Source organism: Schistocerca serialis, chromosome 6 (genome assembly GCF_023864345.2).
Source record: "Schistocerca serialis cubense isolate TAMUIC-IGC-003099 chromosome 6, iqSchSeri2.2, whole genome shotgun sequence".
NCBI lineage: Eukaryota > Metazoa > Arthropoda > Insecta > Orthoptera > Acrididae > Schistocerca > Schistocerca serialis.
In genome coordinates, this window is record NC_064643.1 from 448,993,505 (window position 1) to 449,015,290 (window position 21,786).

A 21,786-nucleotide genomic window follows, 5' to 3' on the forward strand; every position below is an offset into this window, starting at 1 on the left:
TGTTGCAATTTCGAACTGTATAATTCATCATCCTCCAGCGTGGGCAAATTAGGGTTCATATGTAGAATAGTACCTCCCTGTCAATGCCAAAACTTTCACTTTGAGATATCACTTGTGTCCTAATTTTTCCACCTCAATTTCAAGTTGTGTGTTGTAATGAGTATTGTATTGTGGCGTAGATTGTTGTCCAGCTTGATCACGGCCGTCTTCACTTCTTGGTAGGATGTCCGTTCAGTTCAGATCTCAACATTAGCCGTTGTGGGATCACATAGACATCTGTGTTAGGGCTTCTTTTTCTGAGAAATCCATGACGCACATACACGGGCGAATTATGGAACACAGAATGACACACATTTAGCAGTGACTCCAGTGCTGAGAAATGTAGGAAACCAAGCTGCCTTGCAAACCGCGACTTAAGTTTTCATGGTTCTCTGACGGGCGTATAAGCCTTCCGCTTCACATGGGTCGCCTTCTACCGCTCACATTCCGGTTGCGGTGTTAGTACGGACGGTAATTTGACGGTACTTCGAAGAGCAGGAAGGCAGATCAGTTACTCGCTCTCGATCAAACTGACCAAGTCAAATGCTGACGACCCATCACATAAGCGATAACCGATGCAGCTTGCATTGCTGCAATGGTTACACGGTCTTTGAGAGGTCACTGCTGATCCCATGCAAGCGCTACGCTCTACAGTTCCATTTGTTAGTCATTTCATAAGGCAGCTACAAAATATGTGTATTCTGCAAAACTCTTTCGCAGCACTGTAGCTCATTTCTTAATGCATTTTGAGTTAATTTTTCACCCTGAAACAGAGTGTGCGCTGTTTGAAACTTCCTGGTAGGTAAAATACGTGTATCGGTTGCCGTGCTTTTACCGACTAAGCTATCCATCCACGACTCGGTAAGAGTATTGCTCACGAAAGGCAAGGTCCGGTACACAGCTTTAAACTGCCATGAATTTTCATAGCTGTGGACACTGCTGTAGAGTGAAAAATTCACCCGAAATGAATTGTTCGTATCAAAAATGAGCTATAACGCTCGAAATGTTGTAAAATAATACAAAAGTAATATAAAATAAACATATTTGATAGCTGCATGATAAAAATTTTCCCCTATAGAAGCTGTGGATCCAGTTTATCCACCACAATCTGGAAAAGCAGCAAAATTTATTACTTCATAATCAAATTTGAGGTTACTAAGAATTAGAACTGTTTTCCCCCATTATTAATATCGTAGCATGTAAAATCATAGAGAGAAGATTAGGAGCTAATTCTCAGATTGACCACTGCTGAAGGGATCAAGCTGTACATCGAGCCCCATCAGCATTGATGCAGCACTTCAACTTTATCGTTCTCTGAATGATACCGATTTATTATTTCCTATTTTCGTACTCCTCCGGGATTTATATAATCGCATTTACGTTAGCGTGGTTCAAGCATTTTACGTTTTTCCTCCAGTCATTTATACACTGTACGATTCCTGCACCGGGCACCGGGCATTGTACCTGTTATTTACTCTATCCTCTACTGGCTATCCTTTCTACCAGTGTTTTCTATTCTGTTTCGTTATAAATATTTGCATTAAAGGGCCACAAAGCTCCTGTGGCATTATTTGACCAGAATTTAGTAGCTCAAGATGCTTGAGCAAATTTTTGAATCTGTCACTCTCGTACTAACAGATAGGACAGTCTCATCGGGCATTGCTTATGACCTCAGTATTATAACAATGTTTTACTTAATCCTTTCATGTCTTCTCGTAGGTTTGCCTATTATGTGTCATAAGCACTTCCTGATCCTTATGAGAATGAGCTACTAAAACATTCTGCTATGAATCTCAAACCATGGTCATATAGTTTATTAAACTTTCTTTACAAATTAATTAAGTCCAAATTCAGACGACATTATTAGTGATTAATGTAGAAAACTAACTGCAGAGACCTATCACAATCAAGGGGTCAACACAGCAAATTCAAATTCTGAGATATTACTCGACAAAGCACACGGAAGACGTTGACGCAGTGGGAACTTAAAAAGGTTCAGCCACGTTCCAATTCAGAGTAGTGAGTGTGTTAGTCGTAGCTTGCAATGCAAGCATGGAAAATACACTGGCGTCCAAAATTAATGCAACAAACGGAAATTTTGTAAGATTGCTTTTATTTTGCCACAAAACAGTATAAACAGCTTCCAGAATGAGATTTTCACTCTGCAGCGGAGTGTGCGCTGATATGAAACTTCCTGGCAGATTAAAACTGTTTGCCCGACCGAGACTCGAACTCGGGACCTTTGCCTTTCGCGGGCAAGTGCTCTACCAACTGAGCTACCGAAGCACGACTCACGCCCGGTACTCACAGCTTTACTTCTGCCAGTACCTCGTCTCCTACATTCCAAACTTTACAGAAGCTCTCCTGCAGGAGAGCTTCTGTAAAGTTTGGAATGTAGGAGACGAGGTACTGGCAGAAGTAAAGCTGTGAGTACCGGGCGTGAGTCGTGCTTCGGTAGCTCAGTTGGTAGAGCACTTGCCCGCGAAAGGCAAAGGTCCCGAGTTCGAGTCTCGGTCGGGCAAACAGTTTTAATCTGCCAGGAAGTTTCAGTATAAACAGCTGATAGAAAAGTAGAAACAATGTAAAGAACACAGAACGTAATCAACTGCAACATTCATAACGGTAGAGAAAAATGTTCTTCATTTTTTCCAATTTAACGGATTAGCACACACCTTCCGACAACTGGTCAGTGTGCTCACTATGGGCTGTGGCCACCTCTAGCACCCATACAGACCTGACAACGACGGGACATGCTGTGAATGTCATCAATCTCATGTTGAGGCGATAACACCCATTCTTCCCGCAGAGCTGTTCACAAGTCTTGGAGAGTGGCGAGCAGCTCACGCCATGTGTGCCATATCTTCCGGAAAAAAAAAAACCAGCCAGGCTCTGTGAGGTCGAGGATTATCGTCCACCAATACGAAGTCTGGGGGCCGTAGCACCTCGTAACAACCACGCATGAGATCTCCTCACAGTACCTCACAGCAGTAAAATCTTGCTGATTCACCAGTACAATTTCATGAAGAGGTTTTGAAGTGGTCAGCATAATCCTTGCCCACACCATTAGGACTCCTCTCGATATCGGTCTCTTTCCACGTGCCCTCCAGATGCGAATCCGTCGAGAACCACTCTCCAGGCCAAATCTGGACTCAGCTGTGAAAAGAACACTGGCCCACTGTTCGACCGTCCACGTGGCGTATTGACGCCTCCACTCTAGACTTCATCTTCTCTGATGACACTCCGGAGGTAAACAGACCGCAGGTCTCCAACAATAAAGGCCATTCTGCTGAAACCTTCTGTACACCGTTTACCTCAATACAAAACGTCCCCAAAGAGGTCAAATGTCAGTTGCAATGCAGTAATAAGGCGGTACCGTCGTGCCCTTCCTGATAAATAACGGTAAACTCTTTCTGATCTCGCACGTGGTCGGCCCTGTCCTGGTTTCCGGGACACAGTTTCGGTCTCGATAAACTGCCCTCTCATCCGAGAAACAACAGGACGATTCACATTAAGCCTTTGGACCACATCAGTTTGTAACGCTGTTTCCATTCTTCCTATGGCCCTCCACAGCAGAGAACCTGCAGGCGTCTTCTCTATGCCATACTGCTCCGTCTGTGACTGTGTGCATAGCGACTGTGGAAGCGGGACTACCCCGCTAATGCCATCTACCGAGCAAAACACGATTGTAACATCTGTTGACAGTATGTATGATTATATCATGAGTTAGCCACAGGATGTGGAAACAGCAGCTTGTTGCTTTTGTTTTGGACACCAGTGTACATACGAGTCTACTTTTTGTTTGCGTTTTCAGTTCTCTGACGACGAAGAGAACGGTGACGTAACTTGAAAGCAGAGTATGTCGCTGGTATACAGATTGCGGAATGGGGGTCATGATGGTGAGCGAAGCGGCATTCAAGTATCCATACCATAGGAAAAGAAGTAAGGTGCAATCAATAAATATCTCACTGACGATTCGGATACTGTTTATGTGTTACTAGGAAGGAATTTCTGCGATATTACGAGCAATACAATGAAACATTAACTTTGCGAAAACTTCATAGCTACTGTTACGCAGAACTGTACTTCCCTCTGGGAAAAATATTTTGTCTGCGCGATTTGGTGTTAACAGCTGCTAGTATAAACGAGTCGTTATATGAAGAACGGAATGTCAAACGTTTTAAGTGCCAATTCTCACATTTGAAATGAGAATCGAAAAAAGATATAGCTCTTTCTTTATATAACTTATTTGTGATCAAAAAACTCAGAACTAACTTGGATACTACAGAATTAAGCTGCTCGGCTCACCACTACAAAAAAACAATGAACCAAATTAGAAAATAAATAATTTACTAGGCACGTTCTAGATGCCATACCAGGAAACTAACTATTCTAAGGCCGATAAGTAAATTTTTGTTTCAAGTACCATTAACATTGAGGCACTAGGCTTTATTTGTCTTATTACAAGTACAAAAACAGAGCACTGACATTTTAACTAGTAGAAAAGTAGTCAATAAACCATTTCTCGAATGTTTTTAATTTTTACCAAGAGAAAAACAAATTTGACCTCTGCTTCTTACAAAGCTACAGGCTAGTGACCAGATGTCGCCAAGTTTACGTACAACTTACTGCGCTGTTGAAGAAGAGATGACCACATCGTCGATATTTCTTTGTGTTTTGCGATTGATAAACATGGCTCGTCTCTAAGATGAAGTATGGCATGGCATACGTGAGCCATAATCTTCCTTATTTTGAATAAGTCACCTAATATTACCGCTGGATATATTTCGTAAACCATATCAAATACTGACGAATCGATTCCACAGACCGAACGTGAGGAGAGGGGCTAGTGTAATTGGTTAATACGAACCATAAAAAATGCACGGAAGTATGTTTTTTAACATAAACCTGCGTTTTTTTAAATGGAACCCCGTTAGTTTTGTTAGCACATCTGAACATATAAACAAATATGTAATCAGTGCCGTTTGTTGCATTGTAAAATGTTAATTACATCCGGAGATATTGCAACCTAAGTTGACGCTTGAGTACCACTCCTCCGCTGTTCGATCGTGTGTATCGGAGAGCACTGAATTACGAAGGGATCCAAAGGGAACGGTGATGGACCTTAGGTACAGAAGAGACTGGAACAGCACATTACGTCCACATGCTAACACCTTTTTATTGGTCTTTTTCACAGACGCACATGTACATTACCATGAGGGGTGAGGTACACGTACACACGTGGTTTCCGTTTTCAATTACGGAGTGGAATAGAGTGTGTCCCGACATGTCAGGCCAATAGATGTTCAATGTGGTGGCCATCATTTGCTGCACACAATTGAAATCTCTGGCGTAACGAATGCCGTACACGCCACAGTACATCTGGTGTAATGTCGCCGCAGGCTGCCACAATACGTTGTTTCATATCCTGTGGGGTTGTAGGCACATCACGGTACACATTCTCCTTTAACGTACCCCACAGAAAGAAGTCCAGAGGTGTAAGATCAGGAGAACGGGCTGGCCAATTTATGCGTCCTCCACGTCCTATGAAACGCCCGTCGAACATCCTGTCAAGGGTCAGCCTAGTGTTAATTGCGGAATGTGCAGGTGCACCATCATGCTGATACCACATACGTCGACGCGTTTCTAGTGGGACATTTTCGAGCAACGTTGGCAGATCATTCTGTAGAAACGCGATGTATGTTGCAGCTGTTTGGGCCCCTGCAATGAAGTGAGGACCAATGAGGTGGTCGCCAATGGTTCCGCACCATACATTTACAGTCCACGGTCGCTGTCGCTCTACCTGTCTGAGCCAGCGAGGATTGTCCACGGACCAGTAATGCATGTGCCGTAGTTTCACTGCCCCGTGGTTTGTGAAACCCGCTTCATTGGTAAACAGGTAGAACTGCAACGCATTCTCTGTTAATGCCCATTGACAGAATTGCACTCGATGATTAAAGTCATCACCATGTAATTGCTGATGTAGCGACACATGAAACGGATGAAAGCGGTGACGATGCAGTATGCGCATCACACTACTTTGACTCAGTTCACCGGCTCTCGCAATGTCCCGTGTACTCATGTGTGGGTTCATGGCAACAGCAGCTAACACACCAACTGCACCCGCTTCTCCTGTGACGGGCCTGTTACGGACCCGTTTGCGTGCTACGGCCATACCTGTTGCATACAGTTGGCGGTAGATGTTTTGCAATGTGCGGCACGTTGGATGCTCTCTGTTCGGGTACCGTTCTGCATACACCCTGCAGGCTTCAGCTGCATTTCGTCGACACTCGCCATAGATGAGTATCATCTCCACCTTTTCAGAGTTCGAATAACCATGGTCACAGTTCCCACAACACTACACTATCACAGACGTCTGGTAACACGGTGTACTACAGTTGGTCTGCGTGCGGAGACGAATGCAGAATAACAATAGCAGCAAGCGCTACATGCGGACACTGCCACAGCTAGACCAAATCACAACAGTGCACTACAGCCACACTCGCAAACACGGTCGTCATCGTAAACATGTCCCTGCAGATGCTGCTCGCCGTGTTTGTTACAACACGCAACTGAACGTCGGAGTTTTCAAGCGTGAACTTTAGGTTACAATATCTCCGGATGTAATTAACATTTTACAATGCAACAAACGGCACTGATTACGTATTTGTTTATATGTTCAGATGTGCTAACAAAACTAACGTGGTGCCATTTAAAAAAATGTAGGTTTGTGTTAAAAAACATACTTCCGTGCATTTTTGTATGGCTTGTATTAAACAATTACACTAGCCCCTCTCCTCACGTTCGGTCTGTGGAATCGGTTCGTCAGTATTTAATGTGGTTTACGAAATACACTCCTGGAAATTGAAATAAGAACACCGTGAATTCATTGTCCCAGGAAGGGGAAACTTTATTGACACATTCCTGGGGTCAGATACATCACATGATCACACTGACAGAACCACAGGCACATAGACACAGGCAACAGAGCATGCACAATGTCGGCATTAGTACAGTGTATATCCACCTTTCGCAGCAATGCAGGCTGCTATTCTCCCATGGAGACGATCGTAGAGATGCTGGATGTAGTCCTGTGGAACGGCTTGCCATGCCATTTCCACCTGGCGCCTCAGTTGGACCAGCGTTCGTGCTGGACGTGCAGACCGCGTGAGACGACGCTTCATCCAGTCCCAAACATGCTCAATGGGGGACAGATCCGGAGATCTTGCTGGCCAGGGTAGTTGACTTACACCTTCTTGAGCACGTTGGGTGCCACGGGATACATGCGGACGTGCATTGTCCTGTTGGAACAGCAAGTTCCCTTGCCGGTCTAGGAATGGTAGAACGATGGGTTCGATGACGGTTTGGATGTACCGTGCACTATTCAGTGTCCCCTCGACGATCACCAGTGGTGTCCGGCCAGTGTAGGAGATCGCTCCCCACACCATGATGCCGGGTGTTGGCCCTGCGTGCCTCGGTCGTATGCAGTCCTGATTGTGGCGCTCACCTGCACGGCGCCAAACACGCATACGGCCATCATTGGCACCAAGGCAGAAGCGACTCTCATCGCTGAAGACGACACGTCTCCATTCGTCCCTCCATTCACGCCTGTCGCGACACCACCGGAGGCAGGCTGCACGATGTTGGGGCGTGATCGGAAGACGGCCTAACGGTGTGCGGGACCGTAGCCCAGCTTCATGGAGACGGTTGCGAATGGTCCTCGCCGATACCCCAGGAGCAACAGTGTCCCTAATTTGCTGGGAAGTGGCGGTGCGGTCCCCTACGGCACTGCGTAGGATCCTACGGTCTTGGCGTGCATCCGTGCGTCGCTGCGGTCCGGTCCCAGGTCGATGGGCACGTGCACCTTCCGCCGACCACTGGCGACAACATCGATGTACTGTGGAGACCTCACGCCCCACGTGTTGAGCAATTCGGCGGTACGTCCACCCGGCCTCCCGCATGCCCACTATACGCCCTCACTCAAAGTCCGTCAACTGCACATACGGTTCACGTCCACGCTGTCGCGGCATGCTACGAGTGTTAAAGACTGCGATGGAGCTCCGTATGCCACGGCAAACTGGCTGACACTGACGGCGGCGGTGCACAAATGCTGCGCAGCTAGCGCCATTCGACGGCCAACACCGCGGTTCCTGGTGTTTCCTCTGTGCCGTGCGTGTGATCATTGCTTGTACAGCCCTCTCGCAGTGTCCGGAGCAAGTATGGTGGGTCTGACACACCGGTGTCAATGTGTTCTTTTTTCCATTTCCAGGAGTGTATATCCAGCGGTAACGTTAGGTGACTCAGAAAATGTGTGAAATGCTTGTAGGGATGCTGCAGGGCAATTGTACTGAGGCATAAATGTTAAGAAACAAATTCGATACGTTGCGCCGTTTCCGAGTTATTTAGCATTGAAGTTAGCCAATCAGATCGTCGCGCGCGTAAATTCAAGTTTCAGCTAACGACACAGAGCACTCGTTGGGCAACACCGCCCCTGGCAGGCCGCTTGAATGCGAGCGCGCGACGCCCCGATTGGCTAAATTCTATGCTAAATAACTCGGAAACGGCGCAACGTATCGAATTTCTTTCTTAACATTTATGTCTCAGTACAACCTGCCATGTAACATCCCTACAAGCATTTCACACATTTTCTGACCACCCTGTATATCGAGAACACACAATAGCACTGAAAACGCGTTTTGTGTAAAAGTGTCACATAGAACGTTTGACATGGTCCACTCTCCATATGCAAACGAGAGTACGGAGTTTGCAGAAAAGCATGTTGATTAGATTTTTACGGAGAGAAATAAAATGTGGCCTCAGAATTAAATCATCCAGACGAATCGTGAATGCACGCGCAGCACACCGTGACTAAATGTTGGTGAAGTGCTAGTGAGTGAAGAATATTGCAAAACAAAAGTACTGACCAGTGTTTGATTGCTCTGCTATAGAGGGCATTGGCAAACAGACCTGTAGTGTGTGACAGCTCTTTATGTGAATGAATATACTTTTCCTTTGGCCTAAACACAGTGGTGGTTCCATCCTGCCAGATGTGTAGTTTGCTTTGCCGTGTAGTAGTATCAAGGACGCCCCTGGTTGTATTTTCTTGGATACTGTAAAAGTTTATTTTTAGGCACCATCGCATGAGATCATAAATATACCGCCAGTTCGTGATTTCAATAACAGTGCTCACACGATTCAGTGCAACGGTAATCACAGGAGGCGTGGCAGCATGTGCGGGAAGGCAGTGGTTTGTGGCGAGCTGCGGGTGGCGTGGTGGGCAGGCGCCGCTGCGGCCATCACCATGGCAACGGCGGCTGGGCTCTGCGGCACCTGCACGACGTCTCCAGGGCGACCGTCCGCAGCGTTAATTAACCCTTATCGTGGAAGGCGAGGAAGCATCGCATAATGAAGCCGCTCGCACCGCCACTGAACACGTCGCCGCCGTTGCCGAAATTGACAAAGTTCTACGACGACGCTCGCCTCAGCGCACTGCGTCCATTCTGAGACTCTACGGAGGATGGCTAAAAAATTGGAGGGGGGGGGGGACGAGGGGGAAGTCCCGCTACTACTGCTGAGGCTGCAAGTTTAGAGGGTCGGTCCTGCTCGCTCGTTCTTTTCCTAAGTCGGAGACAGGCAGGGACGGCATCCAGCCGTCAGATTTGAGACCAAATCCAGTAACTAGATTATCTCTGTCACTCGCAGTGTAACAAATTTTGCTTACAGATAAGGCATAACAGAAAAATCTTGAGAATGTATTCCACTGAAATACTGTAAAATGTTGCAATGCAGTGGCTGCTACTGCAGGCATCCGTTAAGTTGTCGATGCGTACTTGGGCTTAGCATGCTGAAATAAAGACACTACTGTACTCCTACTAAACAATATATTCGTTTCATTCGGAAGGTGGTGAATATTTCATGACGATGTTAAATGTTCGTTTCGACAAGACAGATAAAATTATACACAGACTCTAATAAATTTTACTTAATTCTCTGTGAAGTACATTATTGAGTTGCTTAAAGCAGAGAAAGGAGGAAAAAACCTATTACTAAAATGGCTTATTCTTAATACTATTTTCTGCGTCTGTGCTGAATGATTTCGTCACCATTTAGAGGGCAAAAATGTGACCTAAAGTATAATGACTGTCACCTAACACATCACGCGCCTACCCGAAAGTTTTCTAGTAAAACTGTAACACATTGTCAACCTCTGAAGCATTTCTTATTCGTACGGCCATCCATGAAAAATGGTTCATCAGAGTGCACATAGGAGTATATCCACCTGTGCTGCAGCAGTCACACATTTCTTCCGGCAGTCCTCTGTTATGCTGAGCGTTCTCTCTCAGGGACGATTCTTAATCATTTTCCTTCACGATTTATTAATCTGAACGTACTATTTACATCTGGGTCCATTCGGCCTGATAGTTTTAGTTGTTCAGCTACAAGATGCAAACAAATTTTCGCCTTTTGAAAATTTCAATACTCTCATTTCGTGCTACTTACTTTTTCTTGCACTTAATACAAATAGCGATTCACAGGTCAATACTCAATTTTCCCGTTCTTTTGTTCAATTTTTCGTTTACCCCTGTCAGTTTTTTATCAAAGCCTCTTTCGTCGTGTAGATTAAAAACTCGAAAACAGTAAAAATGACTAACAACTTATCCTGTTACATTCTCGGTTCGTTTTGTTATATTTGCTAATATAATCCCAAAAAATGGCTTTAACAGGGCAGAATGGCACGAAATATCAAGATATGTTTTTTTTATTACCGACAGTTATATTTGTCATATCATGACAACCTCTTTGTGTATGTCTCAAAATCTCAAATGTGTGTGAAATCGTATGGGACTTAACTGCTAAGGTCATCAGTCCCTACGCTTACACACTACTTAACCTAAATTATCCTAAGGACAAACACACACACCCACGCCCGAGGGAGGACTCGAACCTCCGCCAGGACCAGCCGCACAGCCCATGACTGCAGCGCCTAAGACCGCTCGGCTAATCCCGGTGCGGCCGTCCTACAGTATCCTGCGTCTAACGCTACATACGGCTATTGCTCCAAATGCAGCACCAGCCTTGACAACCGCTTGTCCTTGCTTGTATCATTTCAGAGTAGCTAGCAACCTCTCTAGGTTGTACCATCCTATGTACGACGTCATATGTCAGTTATCTTTTCGCTTAAAGCTCAGTGCGGGTTTGTACGTAGTTTCCAGGTCTGTTTCATTTTTCCTTAATGTTCAGGACTCATAGCCGTAATTCAGACATAGATCTTCAACTATTTACGTCAGTTTATCCATCGTCTTTTAAGTGAATACTACTAAATATTCTTCAACAATATACGTCTGCACACAAGTTCACAAAAAAAAAAAAAACACCTTGAACGACTAGAGATAGGACGTTCATATTCACAGAATACGTACTTTATGCATAAATGATTAGCATTTCAGTCACCTCGGTACAGCATGTGTCCTGTTGCCTACTAGGCACAGGATCCGCCAGGGGCCTAATAACTTGTTCTATGTGTGATGGGATCGACGCGTATGAGGTGTGAATAACATTCTGTGGTATAGCCATCCGTGCTGCACTCACCTGGTTCCAAAATTGATGTGTAGTGGTTGTCATTGGGTCACAGCGCTGCACCCGTCAATTCACCGTATACCACATATTGTCAATTGACGACGAGTCCGGTGATCTGGTGGGCCAGAGTAAAAAGGCTGACATCCTGTGATAACATGAAGGCACGTATTCGTTCAGCAACATGTGGTCGTGCATTTTCTTGCTCAAAAATGGCGTGTGGGGCATTTTGCAGAACGGTCACAGGATGTTATTCACATAAGTCACACTGGTCACAGTGTCAATTGTGATTTGTGGCTGTATCCGGCAGCACCCGACACCATAAGGCTGTGAGTTGGCGCTGTACGTCTTGTGCGAATGCTGTCACTGTGACGCCACTCCCCCCTGTCTGCGACGAACCAAAATGCGGCCATCATTTTCAAACGAAGAGAACCTAGATTCGTCAGAAAAAACTACATGATGCCATTCCTGTTGCCAGTGACGTCGCTCCATACACCATTGCCGTCTAGCATATTTCTGCACATTCGTCAGAGGTAGGCGGAGTAGTGGTAAGTGGACGACGCGCACGTAGCCATGCCATGGACTGTCGCCCCTGATAGTGTACGATGTGTTACACTGTTAAATTGTTGCTCCCGAGCCGAGGAGGAAGCAGACCTGTCCTGCAATGCCATTCGGACATTCGGATAAGGTGTCGATCTTCTCGGGGGGGGGGGGGGGGGGGGGGGGTTGTCTGGGTGATGCGACCTGACCCATCCCGTCGTGTTGTACGGCGTTCCGTGAACCATCCTGCCCACACCCGTTGCACTGCCGAAACACTTCATCCCAAACGAGCAGCAATTTCCCGGATGGATGCATCCTAGTCTCTCATGCCAGTAACGCGCCCTCTTTCAAACTCACTGATTTGACGGTACGGTTCGCACATACATCTCCGAGGCATCCTGCACGTCTGCTCAAATCACTCTGGTCCATTACTTTCGCTTTATAGCGACAACGAGAGCCGCAGGCACATTTTACCGGTAGGTGGTGTTGCTCAGCGGTATCGAATCTGACCTTGAACCCGAGGGTCTACACGGTTCAAGTACTATCATTTCTGCAAAACATACTAATGTACATGTCCTGTGAATACGAGTATGAATGTCCTATCTGTAGTCGTTCAGTGTGTTCAACATGAGTGTACATACGATGCATTACGGAGGCTAACTTGTAGCAGTATTAGTCATTCCTCTTCCTGTTTCACTCTCAAATGGAGCAAGGTTTAAAACGACTGTTTAAATGCCTCTGAACGAGTCCTAATTTCCTCTTATCGCGCCTTCGTGGTCCTTACGCGAAACGTATGTTGGCGGCAGTAGAATCGTACTGCAGTCAGCTGCATATGGCGGTTCTCTAAATTTTCTCAATGGTGCCTCGCGAAAAGAACATAGCTTTCCCTCCAGGGATTCCCATCTCAGTTCACGAAGCACCTCCGTAATTATCGCGTCTTGAACGAACCTACCGGTAACAAATCTAGCAGTAAGCCTCTCAATTACTGCGATGTCTTCCTTTAATCCGACCTGGTGGGGACGCCGTTCACTCGAACAATACTCAAGAGTGTGTCGTCCCAGTGTTCTGTTGGCGGTCTCCTTTATAGGTGAGCTAAATTTTCTTATATTTCTGCTAATAAACAGAAGTCGATTTTTCGCCTTCCCTGCTGCCGACCATATGTGCTCGTTCCGTTTCATATCGCTTTAGTGTTAAGCTAAGTTATTTAACCGGAGTCACTGTGACAAGTAGCACACCACTAACACAATATTCGAACATAAGAGGATTCTTTTTCCTGATCTTCTAATTATCTTGCATTTTACCGTATTTACAGAAAGCTGTCATTCGAAGTCACGAAACATATCCTGTTTAAGACACAAAGGAATTACAGACATTGGCTGCGAGTGGGCATTGATTTAAATCAATGGGTTAAGTTGAAAATTTATGCCAGACCTGACTCGAACGTGGGTCCTGCTTACTAGGCAGCTCTGACCACTAAGCCAGCCGGACAGAGTGGTCATCGCAATTGCACAGACTACACTAGCACGCCTCTCGACAGACCCACACTCTCAACTTATCCACTTACTACTAACGTAATGCCCGTCGCCCATTATCCATTACTCGCGGCATTTTGCTGACTCCCGTAAGAGTTCGAGTCTGGTGAGCAGTTGCACTGAAGAGATCATTGGTCGTCCTCGCCTTAATTTTATATACATAGTGCCTGTTCTTTTGGACACGTCCGAAAGGACAGACACCACACATTTTAAGCCATCCTAGTTTAATATAATGTAAGATTTCTGGTCTCCCACTACCCTTCATACTTACGAGGTGACCAAAGTACTTCACGTGGCCAAAAGCCACGACACATCCATTGCCATTCATTCCGTAAGCGTCAGTCATATAACTAACAGTGCGTAGAATGCCATTTTGCTAGTATTAGAATGTTAAATCGTCAAGGACAGCTTTCTGTTAAGTTTTGACATACTAAAGACGAAATTTGGTAACATTCTTCGAGAAGCGTATCGAATAATTTAGGTTTAAATAAACTTGACACGCTACTGACTTCCTAGCTCATCTCAAAGACGTTTCACGCGGTTACGTTTGAAGTTTTTAAAACATACTGTAGTCGATATTCTTCGAACCAGGAGGAGATGATTCTTTCTTTGTGACATTGTAATTATCGTGCATTGGACATGCTCTGCTGGACAAATGACTTTTCTACATATTTCCGTGCTTTACGATCTTTTCTGATGTCCTCACCCATCTTTTTTTCCAACTGGTCTTAAACTTTTCTGAACTTACGTAATCCAGCAAACAACTTAATTGGTCCAGCTACCCACAGTTCATCTGTCGTCACTTAATTTTGATTACACTTATAATTACGGCTTCCAATCCAAGCTATTACCTGATGCACTTTTTGCTTTGTTTTCCAGTCTGTGTGGTAATTCAACAAAAGTATTTCACGGCCGTAAGTCAAAATTGGTAAAAAAACGGAATTGTTTGGACTATGAATATGTTGCTACAGTGTGATAAATTAAGTTTGGATCAAGTGGTTTCATAAATGTCTGCAGTCAGATGGTTCAGATGGCTCTGAGCACTATGGGACTCAACTGCTGTGGTCATAAGTCCCCTAGAACTTAGAACTACTTAAACCTAACTAACCTAAGGACAGCACACAACACCCAGCCATCACGAGGCAGAGAAAATCCCTGACCCCGCCGGGAATCGAACCCGGGAACCCGGGCGTGGGAAGCGAGAACGCTACCGCACGACCACGAGATGCGGGCTGTCTGCAGTCACTTTTCCATCAACAAAACTAATGATCCGAGTCCAAAGCAAGATAATAACAGCCGCATGCATTACCTTTCCTACAGCGAATTATCTTGTTGCCACTACAGACTCAGATGCATACTGTTCGCCAGGTATCTGACAGTCAAACACACGGTTAACTGTATACGGTATCATGTAGTGTGCATCACCAACCCAAATTGCAGTCCTCTGTTGCTACACGAGACGATGAATAAGCGGTTTGTTCATGTGATCAGAGGTTCCTGGTATCAGACCTAATGTCTCTTGACGGATTGTTATGTAACAAACCTCTATACCTTTCTTCCTAAGTAGTTGATAAGAGTTTCTAAGACTGGTTTGTGCAATGTGTTTCAAACACACAATACAGGTTTACACGGTCGGTATTTACATAGTTGGCGATTATTGCTATGTGGGATTTAAGCTGTGATTTACGGCATATTTCTGTGTTTCTTTAACTTCTAGCAAAAAAGAAACCAGCTAAGGGAATATCTTCCTACCATCGTAAAACTAGTCGGTTCAGTACTCACGAAAAGATGGTACTGACACAGTGCTTAAAGCGACAAGAAATGAGCGTGAATATTCAAACGCTGCGAGGGCTTTATGCCTGCTGCTTGCCACTGAAGAATTATGCAAAATCCCTTGGATACGCCACCAAGTACACTTATGAATTGCTAAAAGAAGCATTTGCGCACTGCTTAAGGAACAAAAGAGCAATTGCACAGATCATACAGTGGGACGAGGAAACCACTAACTTCGTTTCTCCGATATTAAAGAGTTATCGAAAACCAGTCACCACAATACTAGTATATACAGGCACAACACAGAAATTTTACAGCACAAAATAACTTTAACAGGAAAGAAGAAGTGTTGAAATTAGATGAGTTGGAAGCCCTAGTGTTTTGCAGTTCAAGTTGCATAACGCACGTCAGAGCATCTCAGTTATCTTAGACAGCGGTCTAACGACATCATGATCCGACCGTTACTCGGATGCGAATAAGCAGTCCATATCAGTGAGCTTCTTTAAGTTTGGGCCTTTAAAGCGACTCATGATGTCTCCGATATTAGAGGAGGTAATATTAAGCACAGACCACGACCTCATGTCCATATCACAAAACTCACCAACTATGTGCTTTAAATAAAGCGACTAACGCTTTCTCGCACGACTTCCCGAAAACTATGGATCAGAGCAGTCAGGGAGATGCAGTAGTTCTTGACTTCTGAAAAACATTTGCCTCACGACCACATCGACGCTTATTATCGAAGTACAGTCGTATGTGTTATGAAACGAATTTTGTGACTAGATTGAGGGATTCTCAGGATAGAGGCTGAATGGAGATCATCAGTAAAGTAGAAGTAGGTTCTGATGTGTCACAGAGAAAAGTGTTTGGATTCTTGTCGTTCATGTTGTATGTTAACGAACTCGCTGAGAATGTTAACAGTAATTTCAGATTTTTCACCGATGGCGCAGTTATCTATAATGAAGTAGTGTCCGTAAAAAGCTGCACAAATATTAAAAAACGCTGCACAAATATTCAAAAGAGCTATACAAATATTCACTCATGTCTTGAGAGGATTTCAGAGTGGTGCAAATATTACAAACTTGCTTCAGGTGTTCAGAAATGTGAAACTGTCCGCTTTACAAAATGAATACACGTACCGTAGTATACTGTACTGCAACAACAACTACTCAGAACTGGAAAAAGTCGACACATATAAATACCAAGGTGGAAGAAGTTTTCGGGAAATTAAATGGATCACGATGGTTCAGTGGTAGGTAAAGCACGTGGCAGGGGTTCTTTGGTAGAATACAAGGGCAATGCAACAGTCTAGAAGGAGATTAATTACAAGACATCTCGTGTAACCCATCCTAGCATACTGTTCAAGTGAGTGCGACCCGCAGCAAACTGGATGAGCATGGGATAGTCAACGTACATGAAGAGCAAGACATATGGTAACAGTTTTTGTTACTCTGGGAGATAGTTACGAAAATGTAGTGGTTACCAGAGTACAGATGCAGATGCAGAAATTTCAAGAGTTCCGATTAGTTGGTTTCTTAGATTACGAGAGCAATTACTGAAATTATTGCCGTCGTGATGTTTGAATTCGTTGGCTGAGATCTTAATGCAGCACGCAACAGTGGCTCGGATGATCCGGTTAGAAGTGGCCAGGGTCGGTGGAGGACTCGACCGTGGCATTTAAAGACTGTCCGCGCCAGGTAATTTGCTGAAAAGTTGGCGGACTTGAAGCGGAAAGTCGACCCCGCGAACACAATGGTAACCTTTCGCCAGCCGACTAAATCCCGCCCGAATGAGCCGAGAACTCGGCGTCTCGCGTCTATACCCGGATGCCGTCCGTAGGCAACGAGACCGTCGCGGGCATTTAGACACACAGGAATTCGCGTCGAGCGCGGGCGCCCTTGCCGACGTTAAAACCTCCGGAACGGCGCGCGGTGTCGGTCGCCAGGTGTGCAAAACGACCGCACGGCGGGCTGTAAAATGCCATGTTAACGCTCGGCAGTGCGCGGCGGTGCACGGCAGCCGCTTATCCCGCGAGTGCGGTATTTCCATTTCAAATGCTCGCGTCCTCTGGCCGGCCTCGCCTCGCCTCCTCCTCGGCCGCGCGGCGTCGCGTGCGCTGCGACCCGTTCGCCGGCGGGCGGCAGAAGCAGCCGCAGCAGCCGCGACCGGACGGGCGCGAACGCCGACTCCCCGGCGCGTGTGTGCGCGAGCGCCGGCCCGGCCCGGCCCCGCTGGCATCCCGCCTCGCCTGTGCCGCACTTTAATGCCGCTTTACCATGCAAATCTGCGCCGCGCTTTACGGCCGGCATCTCTTACACAGTGTCACCGTGGCTATCCGGCCTTTATCTGCCGCTAAAGCACTCGCACGCCTTTTCATGCTCCACTTGCGTGTCACGTCAAGGACTGCAGAACAAGCGAGTGCTTAGTTGCACCTTCACTTGCGAGCTGCAACGTTTTACTGCGCGAGGGGACGTGTTAGGCTGCGAAGTCACAGCGAGCCTGACAGATTTTATGCCTCGTACGTGTTCCGTGCGCCCGTCTCTCGAACATTCACTTGGCGTTTAGAAGAATCAAATTGACTTTAGCACCCGTATTTATTTTAAATGTCCGGATTTTTTCATTTGCCTTCCCAGGGTTCTTACATGATGAGCTACACTTCATATCGGATTTCACATTGCTTCATGTGAAATTTCCTGGCAGTTTAAAACTGTGCGTCGGACTGAGGCTCCAACCTGATATCCTTACCAATCGCGAGCAAAATCTCTACGGGTTGAGATATTTAGGAACGACTTACCACACTGGTCGCGCTACGAATGCAGAACAACTTCGGTGGAGTTTGATACTGAATAAAAGTGATAGATTTGGCTAAGTTTAATTGATACCACATAAATTTCATTTCTTTCTGAGCAAGCCTTAGAATTGTTTTCATGTGTCTCTTTTTCTATTGCCTTTGAACAGTAGTGCTGATTTGTTGGGTGGAGTCGTTAGGGTGGAAGTAAAGCTGCGAAGGTGGCTCAGTCGGTAGAGCATTTGACCACGAAGGGCAAACTTTGCAGTCTTGAGCCCCGTAAGGGCAGGAAGCTTCAGATCAGCTCATAGTTCGCTGCAGAGTGAAAATTCAGTCTGATTACTTCACTTATATATCACAACGGCCGGCCAGGGTGGCCGAGCGGTTCTAGGCGCTACAGTCTGGAACCGCGCGACCACTACGGTCGTAGGTTCAAATCCTGCCTCGGGCATGGATGTCTGTGATGTCCTTAGGTTAGTTAGGTTTAAGTAGTTCTAAGTTCTAGGGGACTCATGACCTCAGAAGTTGAGTCCCATAGTGCTCAGAGCCATTTGAACCATGTCACAACGTGATTCCTGTTGCTACACTGACAGTTAAACCCAAGGAATAGATAGTAGTGAACACGTCATGTAAGTGTGAAGTGAATAAATTTGATTCTGTCACGTGCTGGTACGTCGTGTTTCCAAGCAACATCGGGAAACCACCACTGGTCCGAGAAACGCAGCCTAAGTTACATGGTGCAGGAGAGCAACGGCGATGGAACTAGCGCCAAGCTGCATGTCTCGCAAGGAGACGTTTCCATATTAAACTATTCTGTATGTCATCGGTGTTCGAGTGCTCCGACGCGGTCCGTGATCTCTTCGTCTCTGAGTAGCACTTGCTACCCACATCCTAAATTATTCGCCGCATATATTCCAGTCTGTTTATTTTCTCTTTTAACCCGCGCGGATAAGCCGTGTGTGTTAACGCGCCAATTCCGGGACGACGGGATGCGCGGTCCCGGATACAATCCGCCCGGCGGATTGATGACAAAGGCCGGTGTGTCGGCCAGTTGGAACTGGTTTTTACGCGGTTGCTCACATCCCACTAGGTGAACAGCGGGCTGGTACCCAAGTACTGCCTCAACTACACGATTTGCGGACATTTAGAAATCTTTCAATAATGGTTCAAATGGCTCTCAGCACTATGGGACTGAACTGCTGTGGTCATCAGTCCCCTAAAACTCAGAACTACTTAAACCTAACTAACCTAAAGACATCACACACATCCATGCCCGAAGCAGGATTCGAACCTACGACCGTAGCGGTCGCGCGGTTCCAGACTTTAGCACCTAGAACCGCTCGGCCACTCCGGCCGGCAGAAATCTTTCGCTCGCTTTCACATAATAACGTTACGCGCAGATCTTGGATGTACATGATTTCCATCCCAGGGCGCTAACAGGTTGGCGATAGAAGAGAATCAGGCCACCCCTTTAATCGTGCAAAATTCGTTAATAACCGTGCCGACGCTGCGCCGATTCCGCGCAGAGGCACAATAAAAAGAAAAAGAAGAATAAAATTCCAGTCTCTGTTTGCACCTTCTACAGCTCCCCCAAGTAGCTTGGAAGTTATTCCCTGATGTCTTAACACTTGTCCTATCATTCTGTCCGTTCTTCTCCGCAATGTTTTCCATATTTTCCTCTCCTCACCCATTCTGCGGAAAACGTCCTCATTTCTTATCAGTCCACCTTACACGAAGGTACAAAAAAAAAAAAAAATGGTTCAAATGGCTCTGAGCACTATGGGACTTAACATCTATGGTCATCAGTCCCCCTAGAACTTAGAACTACTTAAACCTAGCTAACCTAAGGACAGCACACAACACCCAGTCATCACGAGGCAGAGAAAATCCCTGACCCCGCCGGGAATCGAACCCGGGCGTGGGAAGCGAGAAACGAAGGCACAAATTCACAGCCTGATCACACCGAGTGCGCATAACTAACCAGATATATTTTTTGAGCCCACGAGTAGAGCCGGTAAACCACAGAAAGCTGAGCAAGGCAAGACAGAAAGGGAAAGATCCTCCACAAAGAACAAAAGTAACGAATACCAACTTCCCCAAAAGTAGACAAATACGACTGAAAGAAACAGTATTTCGTTCAGTTACACGCTCGCATATCCATGGTATGCAGGCCCGTGTCCAGTATCGTAGTGCTGATTGAAATACTGATAAAGGGAATGCAAAGTTCACTTACATAGTTTGTAAATTGTGACGTTGTTAGAACTGTGAGAGTTTGTTACTAATATAGTTCTTAAATCATTTGCATAACATACTTAGATTTCAGTATTTCGGATGAATAGTTTTCGGGTTTTCAAATTACGTATTTATTTGAGTGCAGTTTTTGGAAGTGACGTTCAATATACTAAGCACTGCTTTAAAAATTTATTAATTTGTGTTCCGGTGGTGGAGTGCAGGGGGGGGGGGGGGTTAGACCCAGTAACATACGTGTTATCCTCCAAGACCGTGGCTGTTGAAAGCACTTGGCAGCCAAACAGAGGTTCCTATCGGAACATATATTTGTGGAAATTTGTTTGACGGATGCACAAAGTAGCGGCAAAGGAGCAGTGGAAGCCACGTGTTCATAACACCATAACATTGGTGAACGTGCAGTGGTCGAACCACGCGAAAATAACAGTATCGGCAGGAGAAAAATTATCGATACAGCTGTGTTGTCTCGTAGGACGCGGCTTGTCGCTGCTATTTTGAGACGAAAGTCTCGCCAATGCCTGTATCTGCCACGTGGTCGACAGTATGCTGCTGACAGCATTGCGGGCCTCCCCATCCCAACGACCCGCTAGGGGAGCTGGAGCCACGCAAGGGATTTCACTGGGGCCAACGCTGAGTCGCTCGCCTTCCCCGGCCGCTAACCCACCGCTACCAGCCTTCACCAACTCCCCGTCGACCTGGTCCCGGCAGGATTCATTTGCATTTCCCAAGCCTCGTCCCGCTACAGGCCTCGCCTTATAACAGCTCAGAGCATATGTGTCTAGTGTTGTCCAGCCAAACGCCTTGGGAAACTCGATTTTTCAGCTGCCCGTCAATATTTCTTCATTATTTTGAGGAGGCGTCGATTCACAGCTTCTAGAAGTTTTTGGAAAATTATGATTTGCACACAGCTATACTATTACTTTATTAATCAACCAGTTTCGCTCATAAACTAAACATCCTAAGGCATAATGTGAAAGCATAATAATATGCATGACAAACCATAACTATTATCAAGCACCATGTTATAAACCAACAGGTTAAGTGAACTGTAAACCTGGAGCACATATGACATACAGGTTTATAGTTGGACCAACACACTAATTTACAACAAGATGATAACAGTTTTGATTCGTCATACATCTGATTAAGAAGTCACATAACACCTGTGGATGGTCCTTTTATAACCGAAACTCGTTATTTAATGAAGCAATAGTACAGATGTGTACAAAGCAAGATTTTTCCAATATTTATTTGTTTCTCACTAATTCAATTGTAAATTTGCTCTCGACTTTGTTT

The 21,786-nt window shown here is 45.7% G+C and overlaps 2 non-coding genes across 2 annotated transcripts; one reads left to right on the forward strand and one right to left on the reverse strand.

Annotated features, from left to right (window-relative positions):
* Positions 1 to 2,251: 2,251 nt before the first annotated feature.
* Trnas-cga (transfer RNA serine (anticodon CGA)) lies at positions 2,252 to 2,326 on the reverse strand. The gene has a single exon. It is a non-coding gene; the product is annotated as a tRNA-Ser (tRNA).
* Positions 2,327 to 2,486: 160 nt separating this feature from the next.
* Trnas-cga (transfer RNA serine (anticodon CGA)) lies at positions 2,487 to 2,561 on the forward strand. The gene has a single exon. It is a non-coding gene; the product is annotated as a tRNA-Ser (tRNA).
* The last annotated feature ends 19,225 nt before the right edge of the window (positions 2,562 to 21,786 follow it).